The sequence below is a fragment of the Phalangium opilio genome, unplaced genomic scaffold (assembly GCF_054372755.1).
Source record: "Phalangium opilio isolate 3A_F unplaced genomic scaffold, DU_Popi_V2 ptg000031l_1, whole genome shotgun sequence".
Classification (NCBI taxonomy): Eukaryota; Metazoa; Arthropoda; class Arachnida; order Opiliones; family Phalangiidae; genus Phalangium; species Phalangium opilio.
The window spans coordinates 7282939-7297304 of NW_028324158.1; the positions used below are offsets into that span (position 1 = coordinate 7282939).

Here is a 14366-nt window from a genome sequence, read left to right on the forward strand (position 1 = left end):
AATGTTAATTTATTAAAGGGATGCACAACTTACGTCTGCTCTCAGCGATGACGTGACCAATTTTGATTATGATTTTTTTAATTAAAAGTTATCATTAAGAACATCAGCCTGATTTAAATATTAGAACTGTAGCCTAGCTAACACAGTTCACCTTATACAACGTCAATTGCGCCCTCGAACCTTAAAATTCAAAGAAATTGTTTCAAATATAAACAAACTATGCCTAATTCTTTCGAATTTAACGTGCAAAAACACCTAATATAAAACCACTCTTTCAAAAAAAATTCATTTGAACTAAAAAACCACAAATGCAATAAATTGCAAAATATGTAGCGTATGTTGCGGGGTGAGGGGTGAGGGGATTCAATCTAAATGGTAAAATATTTTCTTACTAATCTAAATGTCTTCTCGGCAAATGTATATGTCCCAGGAGTTTGACTTGTGGATTGAATTATGAGATTCTTGTTAGGGTATAATGGTAATTCCAAAACGTAAAGAAGATCCGAAGGTATTCAAATTTCTCACTCAAGCTAAGCTATAGTATAAACAAAAAGTGATATCTAGTTTACAAGGAAGAAGATATAAGATGCCTAAGTATTCGCGTGCCATAGTCCCAGTCCCTCTTTCAAAATACAGGGGAGGGGGGACGTAAAATGAGGCCGGGCTATTTCGCCTCTCCTCAGTCGGAAAATATGACTGTAATTTTCGTCACTCGCGTCGCGCTGACGTGAGTTTTCAAGAACCAATGAGATGCTGGTTGTAATTTAGAGGCGGGGATTAACTCCGGACCTACGTCTGGACTGGAGATAAAGCTAGAAATGTGGCCAATTTATAACTTCTCCCTAGTAAACTAGATATCGCTTCTTGATATAAATTAAATTGTTATAGTGTAACAAAAAACTCTTTTCTTTCGCCCCGCATGAAATATAGGCTTAGCATTCAAAAATTTAAGCGAATTTAATCTAAATCAAGAAACCCTTAAGCTGAAAAATAAAACTTAGAAACGTTTCGTAAATGTCTCATTACCTAAAAACGTATAATATTAGACCCGGAAATTTTGGGGGGCTTGAACGTGAAACTCTAGCGTATAGTTCATCTTCGTTAGGCTTAACGACTAACAGCAGTTGAAACCATGAAGCGAGCGCATTTCGCGGAATTTTAGAGGCTCCAAGCTGTCTCGTGAGTCACTAAAAACGTTATACTGAAAGAAAAAAAAAGTAAAATAAAAAGTTAGCTAGGACCATTTTAAAAATTAAAGCGCTACCTAGTGATTGTTAGAGGTTGGGTAAAGGAAAAAAACAAAAAACAAACCTGGAAATGATTCTAGAAACCGTCATTAAAGGTTTTTTTCACGGTTCGTAATCAAGAAAAATAATGAAAAAATAAACCCTTTTTTAAAGAAGAGAGAAGAGTTGAATTTCAGCAGGAATTTATGTATTTATAAGAAGGAAGAATGAATAACATTCATCTCTACGTGTGGGGGTAGCAAAAAAGAGGGTGGGTCTACTTTTCCAAGGTCATCGAGGTTAATAGTATACAATGTTTTTCGTCCTCCTTGTCAGCTACGTCATCAAAACGCGTATCCCTGTATTGACGTCACTATGGTACTATAGTGTTGTGAACTTCACAATAGTTTCATCCTTATACAGAAGAGATAATACAGTGAGTTCTACGGTCCATTTTGAGTCGAAAATGTAACTTTATGACATTTTGACCCAATGAGCCACCGTTTTAAAGTCACGATTATATTGTTTTAGGGATGACCCCTTAATTAAATAAGCATTCTCTTTCAGTTTCTTGCTTAAATTTAAGGTGTCATCCGTAAAACACTCCAATGATAAGTTGTAAACGGCGACCTTTATGAGCAAAAGGTCATAGAAGTTACATTTTCGACTCAAAATAGATTGCCCAGAATCCACTGTACTACCATGGTACTACCGCACCCTTTATGGAACACCCTGTGTCGTTTCTATATTTTCTTTCCTGATCAGACTAACTGTTATTCATTCCTGCTTAATTAAAATAAATATCTTCCTGCAATTTAGAACATCGTTCCGTTTCGAAGTAATTTTCTAGGAATAGCCTTTTCCATTCCATGTAACTGGTAATTCGTAGGAAGGTCTGATGTTTTAAGTTATTGCTTGCTTCTAGTTTGTTTTCCCCCATAGGATGAGCTCGGAATATATTTTAGGCCTACAGAAAATAGGCCAAAAATATTTTACCGGGAAATGAAAGGCGGCAGCTAGGCATCCATGCATACTAAGAAAAGAGGCAACGGAAATTCGTGAATCATTATGGGAATACTAATTTTAACTGGATGGGATGAAAGATATAGTGGAGAGCCTTCTTAAGTCCGTTCGTTGAAAATTTATCCGAAGATCATAGGGATTTTCAGATGTTAATAACTTAAAATAATGATAGTATTTGCTATGAAAGTTTCATTGATAGACCCGACATAAGATATGTTCAATAAGTTTGTCACTGGTTACAAACTGGAGGTTGTCATGAAGTGACGTAAGTCATAGATTCGAGGTAAAGCGACGCCTGGTGATTGGGGCCCTGTCAAAGGCTTAGTACAGACTAAATAGGACCTAGATGGAAGTAAAGTGACGCCTGGTCAGGCCCTGTCACAATAGGTCCTAAATAGGACCTAGATGGAAGTCCTGCAAAATTAACCAAGTGTAGTCGTTCTCGAAGTAGCTCTCAGTATGTTATGATATGCCTAATTTCACACTCCCTTCGAAGACGAACGAAATATTTGGCACTACTTCTACTACTAAAGGCCTACTATAACTATTACTATTACAGGGCAGGTCAAACTAAGAGCCTCGTCGTAGATATACATCATACGATGTGGCTAAAAATGCAACGAAAAACTATTTAAATTACTCTACTTCGAAATGGTAGCTTTTGAAAATATTGTGTAGTGAGAAAATAGTATGAAATTCAAAAACATTTCGATAACTTGGTCGTTTTTCAGAAATCTCTCTGTAAAAGATCGATCGATTGATCAATTTGTTATACAACGATCATTTTGATTATTTCTTAGAAGAGTAATTTAAAATTATGATCAGTTCCTTTTTTTTTCTCCTTCGAAAAACTTGTTGTGTAAAAATCGTGACTATTTGGTGAATAGCGAACATTATTCTTATATGGCGATATAGTTTATAAATTTTTAACCGAAACTTCACAACTGAAATATTAATATACGTATTTAAAGATACCAATATGAATTTTGTTTTCCTTATTCATATTAGGGTAGGATTAAATTCTAATCATTGCATCAAACGGAAACCAGACCATTTTCTAATAAGCCCAAGATAACAAACCCTAGGCTTTTACAACTCAATAAAACGATAATTACCCAGCACTACCTTCCTTAATTAGCAATCCAGTAATCAAACGTAAAACGATAACCATGATAAAACTAGGCCAACAAACGCGATAAATAATCTAATATAAAACCATACTTAACTTGCTCGAGTCATATTAGGCATCTTTTATATCGCCCTCTCGTGAAATTAGTCCTTCAAGGAAAGTACGTAGTGAGAGCCTTTTGGATCCTGCATGCAGACTTTAATTGGTATGACGTAGATTTGGGCATAGGATAATATTAAAGAAACGTCTGTAGGGGGTCACGGTGGGTGGCTAAAGATTAATGTATTCTTTTCTTTTGGTCCCATCATTCTTAATTGTACCATTGGGGGAAGCAATAGGGGCGCTCGGCGCTGTATGCCCAAAGAATGACTGTACCATCCTCCATGAGATGGGAGAGACCCGGGGTGCAAGGAGAACGGAAGAAAGGGAGCGACCTCGGTTGACCCGCCACGGAAGTTTTATTATTGATTTTTCCGGGGGAATAGGAGGGGATCTCACAAGGAGTCGGGAGATGGGGCAAAGGCCCAAACGATACGTACGATGTGGATGCGACCGAGAACGTTGAGCCCATAGCCCCAGACGTTCGTTCGTTCTACAATTTCTCTCCCCTTTTTCAGGCCATTGAGTGACCATATAGCCAGTGTTATAGCTCCGCGTGGGTTGGATTGGATGCTCTGGAGACTGACTCTATAGGGGCCCAGGATTTTGGCTCTGAAAATCCCATACCAACTTTGCGCTTATTTTTTCGGATTCCCTACCATAGAAGTTATATCGCGCTCTCTTGGCGCAAACTTGTGATGGTGTTATAGTCATAGTTTTGACCAGAGAGTTGGTTGAGTTGGGGTTCTTTACTAGACACAATTTATGTTCAACCGCCGCTTTGGTACATTTACTTACAATTTACGTTTAGTTTTAACAGGCAAAGTGGTTACTTGTTCAGTTATACTGTTAGAGGGTAAAAAGATTTACTAGAGTACAGCCAAGTGTTGACAGTCTGCATTTGTGAGCGGTGCAATTCAACCGCTATCTACAGCCAAGTGTTGACAGCCTGCATTTGTGAGCGGTGCAATTCAACCGCTATCTACAGCAGACTGAAAAGCTTGCCTTGTAGTTCTTCTCTTTGATTCAGTTCAAACCCTGCAAGAGATTCTCTAACAATAAATAACTGGCAGCCTTGAAGCGTATGCGGTTAAGGTTAAGAAACAGGGGGAAGCAATTTCCATAGCCCCTTTAGTGCACACAATCAATTACGTACTGAATTTTTACATTTCCAAGTATTTTTGACTCTAAGTTAAGTCTTGAAGAAGAGAGGGATGGAGTGGTAAACCCCCATATCTCTACCGTTGCCTATAACCCCTACCTACGACACCGAAATCCTCCCAGCATCCTCAGTGGCGTTTAGGTAGGGTCGTACAGAGAGGAAACGTCAAGGACGCCCCCCTCTATCTTAAAAATAAAAGCTAATGCTTATACAAATACGATGGAGCTACGTGGCAGCACTTAACAAATAATAATCGCCTACCGAAGGATGGGGGCGTGCGCGACGTGGTACACTGGGAGAGTTTAGGTGCCGCAAATCGCCTATCATCATTCAACTCCATCTTACCTATTTTCTCCTTCTGATAAAACGCCACAATCTCTTCAAAGGTATGACCTTTTTTCAGCTTTCAAGCTAAATTTAGCATGATCACATGATGGGGTCAGACGGACGGACGACGAGCTTATGTTACGTCAGGAAAAATCCTCGCTAGACTTTGTAGGAAGCTAGGAAACCGTTTTAATTTTGTTTCAAGCGATCGAGGTGCTTGGTACGTCGTTATTTTCTGAACAGAGTTTTCTCCTTTGCAATGGATAGCCTCTTTCTTTAGCTTCGTTATTAGTTTTGCCGATTTTTCTTCAAGAAAACTTTTGAGACTATATAGGCCTAGGCTCGAATGTTATAGCTAGCGATTGGGTTGAATTTGGCTCCCTTAAAACGACTTTTCTGCCAAAAAGCTTTTCGGCCCCGGTTTTTGAAGAAGGAAGAAGCTGGCCCGGGTGGCAACTAGCTGGCAAGGGAGCCCTTGATAAACGTCTATTGTTTTAGGAAATGGTTAGACCAAGCTTATAACCCCCTTCCGTTTCTTTTTGATGTTTAAACCTGAGTATACCGTTTGATACAGACTCACAAATAGTTCTTAAAGTGCATCGAAACTTTGAAAGCTTTTATTTTCACATTTTAACTATTATATCAGGGATAGATTTAATTTTATTAGTAGGAATGGAGAACTGTTAGTGTTTACTTCAGTCCGACTCGTAGCCCAGTATAAAGCGCTTCCCTTTAACACGTAACGAAAGTTTAAATTATCTTATCGGCTCACTAAAACTACGTTTTGATGGCGTTGCTAACGGGGACGGCGAAAAATACGTAATTCCTTTTCACCTCTGTCGCTATGACCCGCCTCTTCTTTCATACCCCTCCGTCTCGTGGAAGGGGGTTCGGGACTTTGGCGCGCGCCCACATTACTCTGTTCTCTATTCCTACTTCAAAAATTAAATCTATCCCTGATTGGATTAATTGTAAAAATATCGAATTATTCAATTTATTGAATAATCGAAACTAAATTCAATCAATTGTAAAAAAATTAATAACCGGAACTAAATTCGACTAATCCGTAAAACGTGTTATTTGCGCGTTTAAGTGACCCTTTTAAGTCTGGCTTATATTCCTTCGCTTCTCGAATACACATTAAGATCCCATAAAAGGGAACGCGCTTGGGGTCATTTAAATCGAGAAATTTTGTTTTGGTTTTTGGTTACCATAGTCACCTGTTTCTCTTTGAATCTCTGCATGCACGCGTTTGAGAACAAACCTCTTTTGCAGCCGAGTCGCTATGTATATTCCCGTATTAAGATTTTCATATTAGACATTCTTTGAACTTAAGACGAAAGAATGCGCTAGCTCAAAAGAAAACCATTTATTATAGATTTTCCCAAATAAATTTATTAACCTGAAGTTAACAACAAATTTATTAAAATATAAGATTGATTTTCCCTGCTGCTCCTGCATGCTGGTAAAGATGAAAATTTTAAAATTTTATTACTATATACAGTTACTACGTATGAAACTAAATAATGTAGCGTCTGCTGCTAGGTAGGCCTTACCGATTTAAATTGGCTACTGCATAATACCAAAGGTTTAATGAATTTAGAGTTAAGGTGTATTTTCATAGAATAAATGACTTTTTCATCTAAAGACCATTGTTTACAAGTTATGATTGGAGTGTTTTAGGGATGACCCCTTAATTAAATTAGAAATCATTTTCTAAATAGGTTTCTTAATTAAATTTAAGGGGTACTTTTTATATTATCGACTCAAAGTTGATTGCTCATACAAGCATAAGTTCATAAGATAGGTTTTCCATAAGTTTGTCACTGGTTACAAACTGGAGTTTGTCATGAAGTGACGTACGTCATAGATTCGAGGTAAGCGACGCCTGGTGAGGCGCTGTCAAAGGCTTAGTACAGACTAAATAGGACCTAGATGGAATTCCTGCAAAATTAACACCTAGTGTAGCCAATCAATTCTCACTTGTCGTTCTCGAACTAGCTCGAGCTGTAAGTCTCTAGCATTACGCAGTATAGGTAGTGTCATACTTATGTTAGGAACATATCTTATAAACTTATGATACAAGTTACCCTCTACACTTCGGACCTTCCACCGTTTTTGAAACAAACTGGTATTCAAACCAGAATATCGGCTATAAAATGATTATGATTCACAATCGATTGCTTTTGTAGTCTATTTATTATAACTTCGGTTTCGTCTACTCATAATTTTTAGTATTTTTGTCAAAAGCGCGAGCTTGCTTTGCTCTGGCGAATTTTTCGTAATCTCGAAAAAACGTGAGACGAAATTTCGAGCGCAATTTTCATAGATTCACGAATTAAAAATTAAAAATTTCACCTGCTGTAAAATGGTTAAAATTTTATTACCAAGCCTCAAAAAAACTCTCAATGTTTGATTTCCGATTCAGAGATTTTTGACCCCGTCTTTGTATAGTCAGACATCCCGACGAATTTGACACCAAAAACGGCTCATGCCATCGGAGTTCAAAGCCATCGTAAATAATATATTGTTTAAGAAGTAAATAATCGGAAAGTTTCAGCATCCCAAAAACTTACCAATCGTTTTGTGAAATTTTACCAAGAAGTGATATTTAGTTTATTAGGGAAAAGGTTAAGATGCCCAAGTATTCGCGCCATAGTCCCAGTCCCCCTTTCAAAATACAAGGGGGGACGTAAAAGGGGGCCGGGCTATTTCATAGCCTCTCCTCAGTCGGAAAATACGTAATTTTCGTCATTCGCGTCGCGTTGACGTCAGTTTTCAAGAACCAATGAGATGCTGGTTGTAATTTAGAGGCGGGGATTAACTCCGGACCTACTATACGTTTGGACTGAGGATAAATCTGGAAATGTGGTGCGAATTTATACCTTCTCCCTAATAAACTAGATATCACTTCCTGATATAAGTGAGGAGGAAAAATATTAAAACGCTTACTTGTAAATTCTGAAGTATTTGATATCTTCGAGTAAATCAACGTTATCTTCTTCGACTCTGCATGTTTGACCAAGTATCGGCAGACGTCGCTTTTACCGTATTTGAAAATGTACAGAAAACCCCTTTAGATGCCTATACTCTTTCTCAAGAAGAGTATGTATAAAAGTCCATCTCGTGCCAGTCATATGCTATAAAAATAGCGTGTCTGTCTAGTCTCCATAACCTCTACTGCACCAAAGTACGAAACAGATTTTTGAGGGAGTTGAAAACCCCTAACCCTAAATGGTCCAGCCAGCCAGCCTTAACATATTTCAGTCTTAGTTGTCCATACTGGAACGTCAATATCAATGCATTTTAAACTAAGTAAGAAATGTATTGTCGTTGGGTTTTACGGTTATGCAAATCGTCTCTGAATCGTGGTATACAAAAAGAATCATCTTACCTTTTCTATACCCCTAAAATTGTTTCTCGTGTATTCCCAGTGGCTTTAGAAATACATTATCATTGGTTTATTGAAGTATTGCAAACCCCAGTTGGCACTGAGGCATGAAAAGTGTATAAATTTATAGACCAAGGTGGAATAATATCATAAGTATATTGATGAGAATAAGTGTGACCGAGAAAATTTTTAATTATGCATCTGTATGTCTGTTAGTAACACTCCCAAAGTGTCTACGTTGAAAGTAAAACATGATTTTCATTTATTATATTTTAAATATCGCAAACTTAAGTTGTTTTTAGTAGTTTTTTATTCTTCTTGCTACGTAATAGGCCATTTCGATGTAACTAAAAGGGAAGGATAAGTGGTGTAAAACCATCTCGCTTTTTGGCGCCTGCGCTGTAATCTTTTTGTATCATGAGAGTGCAGGCGCAGAGATGACAATGCATCAACCCCATTGTATAGCCCGATACTGAGCTATGGCTACCCCCTTTTTTTTACATCGAAATGGTCTATTATAATCCATTCCTCACATGCAGTTGCAGATAACCTGTTTTTGTTATTTTTTATTATATTAGTTGCAGAATTTAGCGTTAAAAAATATTTAAAGGCAAAGATGCATGCATACTTATCAGTATCAGTTCCTTATGATAATATATATAAAAATAAATTTCTTGGCACCAAAAAATATTCCATGTGTTGTGAACGGCTTTTCCTATATAATATACAGGAACTATACTCTTTCTATGTGCTATACTTTGCTTCAAGAAAAATATTAGGAAAACAAGAAAAATTACGATTAAATAATATTAATATCTACGTGTGTTAGTCCTTAACTCTAAAAATATTTAAAAAAAAATAAATAAATTATCTCTTATTACAATATGATAATTAGCATTTAATTAGTCTTAAAAACTATCAAGGACTACTGCGCCATCTGCCATTGGTTTAGTGGCGTCTGGTAGCTCGAACCACTTACCCCTACGGGATTGGTTGAATTCTCATAAGCTGAGAGAGGTAGGGGTAAGAGGTTCGATTTAGCAGACGCCACTAAACCAATGGTGCAGTAGTCCTTGATAGTTTTTAAGACTAATTAAATGCTTGTTATTTTGTGAAAAGAGATAATTTATTTATTTGAACTTTTCTTCTAATATTTTATAATTTGTTTTAGAGTTTGGTAAATTGTTATTTAATACTGAATAGTCCCACGTTATAGGCCTAATTTAATAGAAGGTATAATGTTATGTTTTCTGAATTCTTGTTCTCGATTCACAAACATACATTCTCAAGGTCACCAACATCATTTCATAATCTACGTTTGTTTATATAACCACAAAGGGTAGTTATAAAATTTCCTCATCTGAGCTTAGGAATTGAGGAGCGAGAAAAAGGGGGATTGAAAAGGAATGCCTATCAGGGTTTTTTACATTCTGGGTTGCGTGTCACTGTTGAATATTCTCTCTCGATGCTTTCGATATTTCAACACGAATGCCTCCTTTTTTCGGGTATAAAAATGGGGACTGATACTAAAATTCGCACGAAAAAAAGGTGTTAGGAAAAAGTTCAAAGGTTGAAAGAAGAGGCAAAATCGTAATGTAAAGGGTTCTTCTGGCGCACGTCTATAGTTTGTCAGAGTTGTGTTTTGTCAGAAAGATTATTTCTGACTCAGAAAAAGTAGGAGTGGAAACAGATGCGTTTCTTTTAGTATGAGAAATAAGTTCATGTACAAAAGCAAAAGTGTACTTATGTTAGGCCTTGGCTCTAATGAAGAAATACTAGTTACCATCCACCTTTTATTCACACACTCACTGCTGAAGTTAAAACGTTATTTTATAGAGGGTTAAGGCCCGTTCAGAAGTGAGAGCAGACGACTTAAAACGAGTCGTGTATATGCGCAGATGAAGCTCGTATCCATGGCTGTAGAAACTAAAATGGATCATACAGTCATATCAAGAAGTAATATCTAGTTTATTCAGGAGAAGGTATAAATTCGCCACATTTCTAGCTTTATCTCCAGTCCAAGCGTAGGTCCGGAGTTAATCCCCGCCGCCTCTAAATTACAACCAGCATCTCATTGGTTCTTGAAAACTCACGTCAGCGAGGCGACGCGAATGACGAAAATAACGTATTTTCCGACTGAGTAGAGGTGGAATAGACCGACCTCCTTTTACGCCCCCCCCCCCCTTGTATTTTGAAAGGGGGACTGGGACTATGGCGCGCGAATACTTAGGCATCTTATACCTTCTCCCTAATAAACTAGATATCATTTCTTGGTCATATCCAATACCTATAGCGTAGACGTGTTTTACTTCTAATAATGAACTTCTGACGACCTAATCATAATGTAACCAAATTCCTCTGGCAAATACCTAACCTTAGGTATCTGGCTTTCGTATACTCGGTACAAAGTAGGATATCTCTTCGAAGATAACTCATTTTCCGTGGAAACACGTGTTATTTGATCTCTTCTTTGTTGAGACAGTGTATATAATACCAGGAACCCATTAACCACCTAGAACGTGTGAATAGCCATCTTAGTTTTCCAAGAGCTCACATTTTTTGCATTATACGTTATAAGTTGACAATTGGGCGATTCTCTTTTAGATAACAGAGATTACTGGGGGCAGAAGTGAGATGAGACTCATCTCACTTCTGCTGGGGGGAAAAAGAAAAACCTGAGATCATCGTACTACAGTCTGGCCCAGTTTTTTTTATTTTTGAGCGTTCTTAGATCTTATATGGGTTATTGCTATTACCATAAGTTTATAAGAAATGTTCCATAAGTATTACACAACATGTACTTACAGCTCGAGCTAGTTCAAGGGAGAACGACGCGAGAATTGACTACACGCAGTTTTGCAATCCATCTCCCTATCCCAGACTAGCCTGTACTAAGCCTTTGACAGCGCCTCACTAGGCGTCGCTTTATGAGAATCTATGACAGTGACAAACTTATGGAACATATCTTATGAGCTTAGGCTAATACAAAGAAAAATAGACTGTCTAAGGATGAAACTTCAAGATGTTTAAGCTCAAGACGCTTGGGCCATTATGACGTCATAATACGATACCAGCTCCTCCTCGGAGGTATCATCTTGGGGCACCTGTGCCTCATCTATGTTGTCCTGGTAATATACCGTAAACAACTACAGTATAATGTTGAAATTGATAGCGAGTAAGAAAATAGAGTATAATTTGTGTGTAAGTAGCTTTTGATTTATTTTCCATTTAGGGCTAAGGTATTTTGTCCATTCTTCCGAAAACATTTTGAGAATAATCTCGCATTCTATCCCGATTCATGGTACTAGAATAGTACTTACGGATAGCTTAGCTCGGGGCTTCTTATTGGCTGATACCAGAAGTAAGATGAGACTAGAAGTAAAGGGCTCTAGCATTGGTAGTAGATCCTGACACTAGTGAACAAATTTGAGGATTTTACGCCGCTTCCATCGCGCCTACACTACAGAGAAAAAATTGGTCGAGTTCCAAAAACATTTCCTACTCCCTTCCCCTCAACATAAATCCGCGGAACACGGACGCGGCTCCTTGACTCTAGCTCGGCCGTCTACCGCCGCGAGCGTCTCACGTTTTGGAGAGAAAATTCAGAAACCGCTACTAGAGGGCCAGCCGTTGGTGTGTTATCAAGAATATTCACTTTCGCCAAGTGAAGAATTTGGTTAGCTCAGTACTTCTGGTCTCATCTCACTTCTGCTGATACTAAACTACAGATCTGAGAGAAGGCAGGCAGCAGCGTGCAGAGTGCGATTCGCTATCTTGTGCACGCGACGCGACGTGCCGTTCGATTATAAAGGCATGCAGCTAGTCTAGAGCCCTTTAAAAGCAATAGAATATAAGGCAGTTATCCCGAGGTATTATAATTCTTCGAAGCTCCTTCGCATGAGCGGTTTGTTAAGGCCCCTTGTTGAGTCTTCCCTTCCTTTTCCCTTCATCTCCTCACTCGGCCATAGCTTCAACCTCCCCCCCCCTCTACTGCACGCGCTTCTTCCACCCCTAGCGCAATGATGGCCCCGCAATCCATCGATCTAAAGCGCCCCTCGTGTCAAAGAGCTGACAACAGCATTACGTACAGACCTCCCTCAACCCTCACACACACACTCTTCTTCTACAGACTACTGGTAAAGACTGAGCGTAGTTTTTAATTTAACCCCACAAATTCATTTAGTTTTGGGGTTTGATAGTCTGATACCACTTAGGTGGATAAAGAAATGTTCTCTTACCGCTTCTCGGCCATTTCATTTGGTTTACATTCTGTGTTGAATACTGTGTAGACAACCAGGAGGGTCCATTTTCTCAACGTATCTAGGTGCGGAATTTATGGGAAGTGCTAGACTAAACCAGGGATAGGTTTAATTTTAGAAGTAGGAATGGAGAACGGTTAGTATTTACTTCAGTCCGACTCATAGACCACCCAGTATAGAGCCCCTTCCCTCTCCAACACGTAACGAAAAGTTTAAATTATCTTATTGGCTCACTTAAACTATACGTTTTAATGACGTTGCTGACGGGGACGGCGAAAAATACGTAATTCCTTTTTACCTCTGTTACTCGCTATGACCCGCCTCTTCTTTCATACCCCTCCGACCCCTCTGTTCTCCATTCCTACTTCTAAAATTAAATCTATCCCTGACTAAACAATATTTATGACGAATTTTACCTCTCGAATGATCAATCTCGCTGCTTATTGCTTATTGCACCTTGCCTGACCTCGCGTTGTCACCAACCAATGATGGTAGTAAGTCGTGGTGCTCAAGCCCCTCCCACAAAACTCGCATAGATTAACATAGAATTAAGATATGGGTGCGCAATGATTACTAGTAGCTGTATGCATTCCAGACGCAACTCCTTCAGTTTCTAGCATATAAATACATCGCTTCTTGTTCAATGCTTGGAAATTTTCGCTCTCTTCAAATTTTACTAGAAGTCTTCAGAATTTATATATTCATATACATAATTGAATTTAAAAAAGCTTCAGTAACTTAGAAGATTTTGAAAATTTTATATGACACACGACATCTTGTTTCGTGCCCTTTAACCTTTACCCTCCCTATGACTCTGAACTCTATGAAAGAATTTAAGTTGCACTTTATATCTAGATTGGAAAATTTTCTCTCTCCTGTAAGTTCGAGGAGGTTTTTTTTTTTAATATACATTTTGAAGTTCATTTTCTTTTCAATTTAATAACTCATCTTTTGGATGGCTCTTTCATCTTTTCTTCCAGTACCTTAGTCCTACTTCCTCGATTGAAGAGATTCATCCCACTTCCCTACTACCCCTTTATACCCTGTTATTTTTTTTTCTGTTGCAATTTCACCCTTTTTCTCGCGCTCTACCTAAATTGATTAAAGTTAATTAGGACTTTCCATACTAAATTTGCTTCTCCAGTCCAAAGTGTAAAAGAAATTTCTTTTGTTGGTTTTTTATCGCCTATTTTATGGTTTGTTTTTAAAGACTGCGTTTTACTAAGATTAAATTTATAATATAAGATACCAAAATAATCTCTATCTCTATTAGCATAAGTTTATTTTCCATAAGTATGACAATATCTTTACTCCGTAATGCTAGAGACTTACAGCTCGAGCTAGTTCGAGAACGACAAGCGAGAATTGATGGCTACACTCTTTTTCGCAGTTCATCTTAATTCCTATTTAGTCTGTACTAATACTTTACTAGAATTGATTGGCTTGTGAGAACGACAAGCCAGAATTGATTGGCTAAACTCGATGGTTAATTTTTCTTCCTGTTTATACTGTCTGATATAAGCCTTTGCTAACGCATCACCAGGCGTCGCTTTACATCGAATCTATGACCTACGTCACTTCACGAGAAGCTCCAGTTTGTAACCAGTGACAAACTTATGGAAGGAATATATCTCATGAACTTATGCTATTAGTAAAGGTTGGATGAAGCGGATAATTAAATTTAATTATTATTTTTCTGTTTGTTTATTAATAGGGTTAGTGAAGTTATTTACTAAACTGCGTGGGGATT

General features: G+C 38.0%; 1 protein-coding gene and 1 long non-coding RNA gene across 2 annotated transcripts in view; one reads left to right on the forward strand and one right to left on the reverse strand.

Annotated features, from left to right (window-relative positions):
- Positions 1 to 14366, forward strand: part of LOC149690354 (sodium-coupled neutral amino acid transporter 7-like) — a 65527-nt gene that overhangs the window by 38034 nt on the left and 13127 nt on the right. The gene's annotated exons all lie outside the window — the stretch shown is intronic.
- On the reverse strand, positions 503 to 10522 carry LOC149690355 (uncharacterized). Its single transcript, XR_016383697.1, has 3 exons — positions 8361 to 10522; positions 1027 to 8277; positions 503 to 535 (listed from the first exon to the last, which is right to left on the reverse strand). It is a non-coding gene; the product is annotated as an uncharacterized LOC149690355 (long non-coding RNA).